Here is a 10,000-nt window from a genome sequence, read left to right on the forward strand (position 1 = left end):
AGAGGCAAGGGACAGTTACATTGCCCTATCAAGCAGGGCAATGTCCTAGAGACTAACCATATATACATTCATATGATGAGCCCCGAAGCCGCCTCTCCACCCAAGCTAGGTCCAAGGAGAGCCAGGTAATGGCTGCTGATGACTCAGCAGATAGATCTATAGGCTCCCCTAAACCCCCTATCCTTAGCTCACAAGGATGATGAGGTTGCAGCGACTAAACCAACTAACAAGTTAGAGTGGGACTCGAACCCCAGTTTGGCGATAACCAGAGTTGCGGAGCGATTTTTTTTAGTAATGTCAGTAATTTTATTGTTCATATAACAAAAACAAAAAATGTTTCTTAAGCCAATACACTTTATTTCTATTGAAGAAAATATATGGAATTCAATTCACACGAAGTAGAAACGATGTTTATAAAAAATGAGGCGTATGCTAAGGAAATGACTAATTTTTACTTACCATCATGAGGCAGTAATTTTACTATTCATATCTGTGCACAAAGAAAATTACTCAAAAAAATATTTCATTGTTATGCAACCTTTCTCTAATAAAGGAAGATACAGGAGATTCAATTAACATGAAGTAGGAAAGATGTTTATCCAAAATGAAGCGTACACCAAGATAATGAGTAAATTCTACTTACCATCGTGAGACCCCTTTTATGATCCGAGACAATCATTAGAGAAGAATTGCTTAATTAACTAAATAAACTAATGATGTGCTAATTAAAGATGAATGACTTACCATTCGGATAATCCAGTTCATCTGAGAGCGGGAAGAGAATGGGAAGAAGAACGTTGGCAGCCATAACTGCGAGCCAGCCAAGCCAAAGCCAATTCCAGAACTCGAACGATGTTGTTTTAGGCCGGAATCTGCCTCCGCTTTCGGATCGGGCGTTTCTCTTTGCCAGTCTTCTGTAGCTAGTTGGTTCCAGCAACAAGTGTCTGTTTCGGCACTTATCTATGACGTAATTAGCTATGCGGACAGGTGACATGGGAATCTTCTGGTCTATGGCACTTTTCTGATCATATTGTCTATGAGAATCACTTTACCAGGAGACACCAATGTCTTCGGGTATTAATGTGACTGTCTCTGATTGTTCTGTTCTATGCTTGTGATGTGAATACACTCACGCACTCCGCAGGCCTAAAAGAATAAAGATTATTAAATAAAACAATAATGACCATCAAATTTAAAACTCTTCTTAGTTAAATTTTCATTAAATAGTTCCATCTTGAAACAAAGTTTCTACCCATTTCGTTTGTTCAAACTTTTTTGTTAGATTCTCATTAAAAAAAAAAAAAATCTCCCCAATCTCTTGATCTAGTCCACAATTATCTTATTATATTTACCAAATACAGCACATACACATATACACTCATGCACTGCACAGGCCAAAAAAAAAAATACAGATTATTGAATAAAACAACAATACAGTATAAAATTCAAACTTTTTTCTTAGATTATCATAAAAAAAAAAATAAAAAAAAAATCTCCCCAATTCGTTATGTCTAGTCAACAATATCTTACTATATTTTCCAACTGTCAATCACATTGATATATTTTTTCAGAAAATTTCCAAAAGAAAACCTTCAGGTCCAGAAACGCAAAGGAAAAAATTGTCGGAGAATACATTCATACAAACATAGAGTCAAAAATATAGTTAGTCTTTATTCGCTATTTTATTTTATTTATGATATACTGTATGTGAGTTTTATTTGTTTCAGATAAATCCTCTTCAATGTATAGCTCCTATCGTTTTGAATAATAATAATAATAATAATAATAATAATAATAATAATAATAATAATAATAATAATAATAATAATAATGGCATTTATAATAACAATGAATGTCATATAGAATAAAACAAAATCCAAATTGGAGCTACTATTTGCCATATCATCATCGTCATTTTTATCATTAATAAAACATGAAATCTAGAGGAAAAATATCTAAAACAGATCATTAGAATGGAAACTATTCATCAAAAAAATATTATATATGCTACCAAACGGAATTCAATTATCAATTATTTGATTTTGAAAATGATAAGAAATGATAAGAAAGGGGGGCGCTTCAAATCTACCTTGCGTAAGTTTACAGTACACTTTCTCACTCACTGGTCCCTGGGGAAGTTATCAATTGGGCCCTTGTATTATTATTATTATTATTATTATTATTATTACTACTACTACTACTTGCTGAACTACAACACTAGTTGGAAAAGCAGGATGTTATAAGCCCAGAGGCTCTAATAGTGAAAATAGCCCAGTGAGGAAAGAAAGAAATGAAAATGAAATATTTCAAAAACAGTAACAGCATAAAATATAAATATAAGCTATAAAACTTTAACAAAACAAGAGGAAGAGAAATTAGACAGAATAGTGTGCCCGAGAGTACCCTTAGGAGTTTCTACAACTTTTCATAAAAACGATAACAATTTGCTCATTAAAAGTTTTGTTCATAAAGAAAAAGCTAAAAAAGTACCCACTTTACTTTGACATATTTTCCATTACCAGCAGAAAATATAAACTTTATATGAAATTTTTAGCATTGATAATTTCCTAAATGAAGTAGCAAACATTTTGAAAATGTCATAGTGGACGACTCAAAACGATCCGTAGTCAAAGCAAAGGTAATTATTAAAAAAAAAAAAAAAAAAAAAAAAAAGAAAAAAAAAAAAAAAAATCCTTTGGATCAAACCTGTTTCATTACAGTATTCCCTCGATATGCAATTCGCTTTTGGATCTACGTTCCACCTGGGGCGCCCTGCCATGACTGATTGACGGTATGTCATAACTAGTAATTTGCGTCAGTTGGGAGCACCTCACAGCATGCCATAAATAAAACGGAATTGTAGGGGGAAAAAACATTTATCTTAGGATACGTATGTTTGTCGGAGCTATAGTTCCATATATCCATACAAAGTCATAGTTGTTTTTATGTTTTAGTACACAGCATACAATAAAGAAAATGCATTTATATCATAAAGAAAATGCATTTATATCTCCGAACATTCATGTACTGTGTGTAGAGAGAGATATTTGTGTTTATACTCGTATATATAAGCCATGGACATTTTAAAATTATGGATATATTCTACATAAAAAAATAGATATATGTGTATCTTTATGTATTTATGTGCATATTACAAGCAAACTATTGAAAAATGCACACAATATTAATATCAATGTATCGATGGAATAATCAATCATAATATAATGTGGCCCCTTGAATCGAGGAAAATGAACTAGTCTGATAAAACACTTAATATTTGTTACTTCTATGAAATCAATATTCCACACTTCTCATCAGCGCAGATCTGGGTCATATACTGATGGGAAATATTCATCATTAATCTATATCCCTTCAATTTCTGGGTTTTTTAAATTGGTGCTCGTTTCTGTAGGCAATGGCAAGCAGGATTTTGGTATGTCATACTATCTATCTATCTATCTATCTGTCGATCTATCTGTATATATTTACATATGCATATGTTTATATATGTATATATATAGGTATATAATACAATTATATATTCAAATATGTATGTAGGTATATATATACATACATATATATATATATATATATATATATATATATATCCACACACACATATATATATATATATATATAAATATATATATATATATATATGTATGTATGTATATAAACATATATACCCACAAATACACCGAAACATATATATACAAAATATATATATATATATTTATATATATATACATATATATATACATATATACCAATAAATAGCATATACCTAAACCTATATACGTATATAACATACATATATAAACAATATATATATATATATATATATATATATATGCATATATATATATATTATGTATATACATATATATATATATATATATATATATAGAGAGAGAGAGAGAGAGAGAGAGAGAGAGAGAGAGAGAGAGAGAGAGAGAGAGAGAGAGAGAGAGAGAGAGAATTATATCCCAAAGTAGAAAAAGCAAAACAAAACAAAATTGGGATGAAGTCGTCAGAGGTGGTCGGGTATAAAAAGTGCTGTCACTGGAGACGAAAGTTGAAATGTGTGGTGAGAATGTTGAATGTGGAAGTGAGTTTAAGTGAGGTGTTGTTGTTGAATATGCATTGGACGGGAAAGGAGTGGAAGTTTTCTCTAATGGATTATCTGCATGCGAGGCTCGAAGACGATGTGAAGAGAGACGGGGAAAATTGGTAGGGAAATACAAGTTCAAGTATTTCATTCGTGATAATCATAAATGATAATGAAGTGATTATGGCAATGGTGAAGATGATATTTTAATAATTGTAATAGTTTTGATAATGAGATGATTATGGTAATGGTGATGATGATATTTTAACAATTACGATAGTTTTTATAATAAAATTATTATGGTAATGGTGATGATGATATTTTAATAATTACAATAGTTTTGATAATGAGATGATTAAGGTAATGGTGATGATAATAATTGCAATAATTTTGATAATGAGATGATTATAGGTAATGGTGATGATGTTTTAATAATTGCAATACTTTTGATAATGAGATGATTAAGGTAATGGTGATGATAATAATTGCAATAATTTTGATAATGAGATGACGAAGGTAATTGTGATGATGATGTTTTAATAATTGTAATAGTTTTGATAATGAGATGATTAAGTTAAGGGTGATGATGATATTTTAATAATTGCGATAGTTTTAATAATGAGATGATTAAGGTAATGGTGATGATAATAATTGCAATACTTTTGACAATGAGATGACGAAGGTAATGGTGATGATGTTTTAATAATTGCAATAGTTTTGATAATGAGATGATTAAGGTAATAGTGATGATGATATTTTAATAATTGCAATAGTTTTAATAATGAGATGATGAAGGTAATAGTGATGATGATATTTTAAGAAATGTAATAGTTTTGATAATGAGATGATGAAGGTAATGGTGATAATTACATTTCAATAATTGCAATAGTTTTGATAATGATATGATGAAGGTAATGGTGATGATAATAATTGCAATAATTTTGATAATGAGATGACGGAGGTAATGGTGATGATGATGTTTTAATATTTACAATAGTTTTGATAATGAGATGATGAAGGTAATGGTGATAATGACATTTTAATAATTGCAATAGTTTTGATAATGATATGATGAAGGTAATGGTGATGATGTTTTAATAATTGCAATAGTTTTGATAATAAGATGATTAAGGTAATGGTGATGATAATAATTGCAATAATTTTGATAATGAGATGATTAAGGTAATGGGGATAATGATATTTTAATAATTGCAATAGTTTTGATAATGAGATGATTAAGGTAATGGTGATGATGAGGTTTTAAAAATTGTAATAGTTTTGATAATGAGATGATTATAGGTAATGGTGATGATGTTTTAATAATTGCAATAGTTTTAATAATGAGATGATTAAGGTAATGGTGATGATGATATTTTAATAATTGCAAGTTTTGATAATGAGATGATTAATATAATGGTGAAGATATCTTAATAATTGCAATAGTTTTGATAATGAGATGATAAAGGTAATGGTGATGATAATGTTTTAATAATTGTAATAGTTTTGATAATAAGATGATTAAGGTAATGGTGAAGATAATATATTAGTAATTGCGATAGTTTTAATAATGAGATGATTAAGGTAATGGCGAAGATAATATTTTAATAATTGCAATAGTTTTTATTATGAGATGTTTTAGATAATATATATATATATATATATATATATATATATATATATATATATATATATATATATATATATATATATCAAAACTAAAAAGGTCATTAAAATCATCATAATGACACTTCTAGTTTTGTGTATCATTCTTTAAATGATGGATATATCATCAATAATACAATTCTAATCGACACATATTGATAACTATACAAGTTTGTAATGTATTCACGCGGAAGCAATGTTTGGTTTTTATTCCTTTTCCTCAAAAGTTAAATTATAATATTCTATATCTTCCCCTTGTTTTTCCTCCTTTTTTAAGTCAGTTCTATACTGTCCTTCTTGTTTAAGCTCGGGTCGTGGCAGAATGACCATAGTTAGAAATGATTATGAACTGTAATATTATATAAATATAATAAATAGAGTTGATATGTCTTTAAAACAACTGAGAGTAATAAGTATCTATTCTATCTTATTTATCTTTCTCTTGTTTTTAATTTTTTTAAGTTTTTGTAGTTTTATATGAAATATTTGTTTTGATTTCGTTACTGTTCTTGAAATATTTTATCTTAATTGTTCACTACTTCTCATGCAGTTTATTAATTTTCTTATTTCCTTTCCATACTGTGCTATTTTTCTCTGTTGGACGCCTTGGGCTAATAGCATCCTACTTTTCCCACTAGGGCTGTAGATTAGTTAATAATAATAATAATAATAATAATAATAATAATAATAATAATAATAATAATAATAATAATAATAATAATAATAATCTATTAAAATGAAGGGAATTCAGAATTCTGCCCTGATAGGCAAAACAAAGAAATTAAATGATTAATTATCACTAATATATCAAATATAAGGAAGAGAAATATGTAATCTATCATAAAGATATCGTGAAAGTGTGCACTTGACTGTTTTGAAGAATTCAATTAAAGTATTTTTTCCTTAATCAAACCACAGGGTTAATTCCTTTTCAGAAGGGGTTAATTAAGAGAGATTACCTTTGCGTTTGCCATTATCCCAATTCCCTTAGAAGCGCAATTAGTGAGATTTTGGGGAAAAAGAAATTCGTCTGAAGAGATTGAAGGAGAAGGAAAAAAAACTTCGTATGACTGTAGCCGTTCTAATCACTTCCGTTTTTATTACGATAGATAATATTTGAAGCGGAAATGATTGATTGATTGATTGATAAAGCGGTTCCTTAAAAAAAAAAGAAAAAAAAAAAAAAACTGATATTACCGCTGATAAAGACAATTCGAGAATATATTGCTCCCCTCAAATTGTATTTCAATTTTTTTATATTTTTTCATTCTTTGAGATTTTTTTTTTTCTGCAACCCCTTTCACTTCTGGATGAAAATGCTGTTTTTTAAAATACATTTATTTCTTGTTTTCATTCACTACTCACTTTATTTTTATCTTATTATTATTATTTTTATTATTATTGCTCACATAAAGCTTTCTCGAAATCAAGTCGATGTTCAAGACGAAAAAGCTTTCGCTAATTATCACGTTCTAACTAATGAAATATGACAGCAGATATTAGGCAATATTAATTGTCAACATCCACAAACTAAAGAGGAGAGAGAGAGAGAGAGAGAGAGAGAGAGAGAGAGAGAGGAGAGAGAGAGAGAGAGAGAGAGAGAGAGAGAGAGAGTACTTGTTTACTTGGTTAAAGTTGATAGATAATTTAATCATAAAGTGAGGAATATTGCCAAATAGTAGAACGTACCCCAAATAATTTTTTATGAAACAAAGCAGTTTAATTAGCACTCCCCCCCCCCTCTCTCTCTCTCTCTCTCTCTCTCTCTCTCTCTCTCTCTCTCTCTCTCTCTCTCTCTCTCTCTCTCTCTCTGGATCAAATCGCATTATTGATATCTGCAATATTATTCCTAATTTATATATATATATATATATATATATATATATATATATATATATATATATATATATATATATACATCATATTTACAGTATCTCGGAAAATCCTTCCTTTTTTTCCTGAAAAAATCTCTTCCTCTCATGTTACAATTATACATATTATCCTCTCTTAATTCCCATGTTTTTCCTAAAACAGTACTAAAAAGAAAATTTTAAGAAAATAGCCTCAGTTAAACACAACAGTTTACCCAATCAGATTATCGTATTTATTCTGTTTGTTTTCTATTAGCAGTATTTACCAGGTCGTTTTATAATTATACTCTATTTTTAGGTCTTTACTGTTGACAGAATACTTTGTGACACACTTACATTTACAAAGAAAACCTATCTTTGTTTCTTTTGATTAAATATATGGACATATATATATATACATATATATATATATATATATATATATATATATATATATATATATATATATATATATATATATATATATATATACATATATATATATATCATCACCTCAACTCCCACGTCTACTGACGCAAAAGGCCTCGGTTAGATTTCGCCAGTCGTCTCTATTTTGAGCTTTTAATTCAATACTTCTCCATTCATCATCTCCTACTCCACGCTTCATAGTCCTCAGCTATGTAGGCCTGAGTCTTCCAACTCTTCTAGTACCTTGTGGAGCCCAGCTGAACGTTTGGTTAACTAATCTCTCTTGGGGAGTGCGAAGAGCATTCCCAATTCATCTCCATCTACCCCTCATCATGATCTCATCCACATATGGCACTCGAGTAATCTCTCTTATAGTTCCATTTCTATTCCTGTCCTGCCATTCAACTCTCAATGTCCTTCTGAGGGTTTGTTCTCAAGTCTACTAAATCTATTGGAGATTGTTTCCTTGTCATACCATGACTCATATCTATATAGTAACACCTATCTCACTAAACTTATGCTTAGTCTGATTTTTATATGCAATTCCAAGCGATTTTATTTCCAAATTTTGCTTAACTTATCCATTGTCTGATTTGCTTTTATCAATCTTTCAATAAACTCTAATTCTAAAGAACTTGTATTGGAGAACATAGCTCATATGTACTTGAATGATTCTATCTCATTAATACTTTGGCCTTCCAGTAGTATTTCCTCTTCCATTGCAATACTCTGTTCTCATCATCTGTCTTTCTTTTATTTATCTTAAGCCCAACCTCGTGTGATATTTAATGTATTCTGGTAACCAAACATTGCAAATCCTTTGGTGTTCTGCTAATAAGGACAGTATCATCAGTATACTCTTGGTCTGCTAATTTACTACCACCAATCCAGTCAAGTCCAGTCCTTCTCCACCATCTCCGACGGTTCTACGCACTATATGTATGTATGTATATATATATATATATATATATATATATATATATATATATATATATATATATATATGTAATATATATATATATATATATGTATATTTATTATATATATATATATATATATATATATATATATATATATATATATATTTTCATCATCAACATCATCATCTCCTGCTACGCCTATTGATGCAGTATATATACACTTATATACATATATATGTACATATCTATATATATATATATATATATACATATATATATATATGTGTGTGTGTGTGTGTATGTGTGTATTAAATTTCTAAGTGCTAAATTAGATATAACAGATAATGGTCAAATGAGAGAATCGGTGTCATACAATAAGTGGAGCATAATTCGTGATAGGAAATATGAGGCACATTAGCAGGAGACGTGAATATATCTGTGGAAGCAAAGGTGGGAACGTATGAAAGGAATGCTGAAGTAAATATGCTTTAAAGAAGTAAAATGAAATAATAACTGTAATAAAAAAAAAAAATAGCTGAACCTGTCAAGAGGACCTTTTTGCATTGGATCTGTGGAGCAAAAAATACTCACGGAGTAAAAAAAAATTGTCAGTACATAGAAATGATTAAAAGAATATATTCTATATTCTTTTTGTGGTTTGACCATGTGAAAAGGATGGAGGATAAAAGGATATTGAAAAGATTGTCCTTCAAAGGGTGGGCGAGGAGGGAGGACTTAGAAAGGGTTGGATAGATGAAATGCAGAATAATTTGGAAAGGAAGGTCCTTGATATCCGGGAAAAGCAAGACTTTTTTTCTCAGGTAAGAGTCAATGGTGTAATGTTTTAGAGGGTTCGATAGGCTGCTGAAGAGTGTTCGTTACATACATATATATATATATATATATATATATATATATATATATATATATATGTATATATATGTCTATATATATGTATATATATATATATATATATATATATATATATATATATTATATATACATATATATATATATGTATATTATATATA

General features: G+C 29.1%; 1 pseudogene; it reads right to left on the reverse strand.

Annotated features, from left to right (window-relative positions):
- Positions 1-10,000, reverse strand: part of LOC137641624 (neural-cadherin-like) — a 306,321-nt pseudogene that overhangs the window by 162,946 nt on the left and 133,375 nt on the right.

This window comes from Palaemon carinicauda, chromosome 5, assembly GCF_036898095.1.
Source record: "Palaemon carinicauda isolate YSFRI2023 chromosome 5, ASM3689809v2, whole genome shotgun sequence".
NCBI lineage: Eukaryota > Metazoa > Arthropoda > Malacostraca > Decapoda > Palaemonidae > Palaemon > Palaemon carinicauda.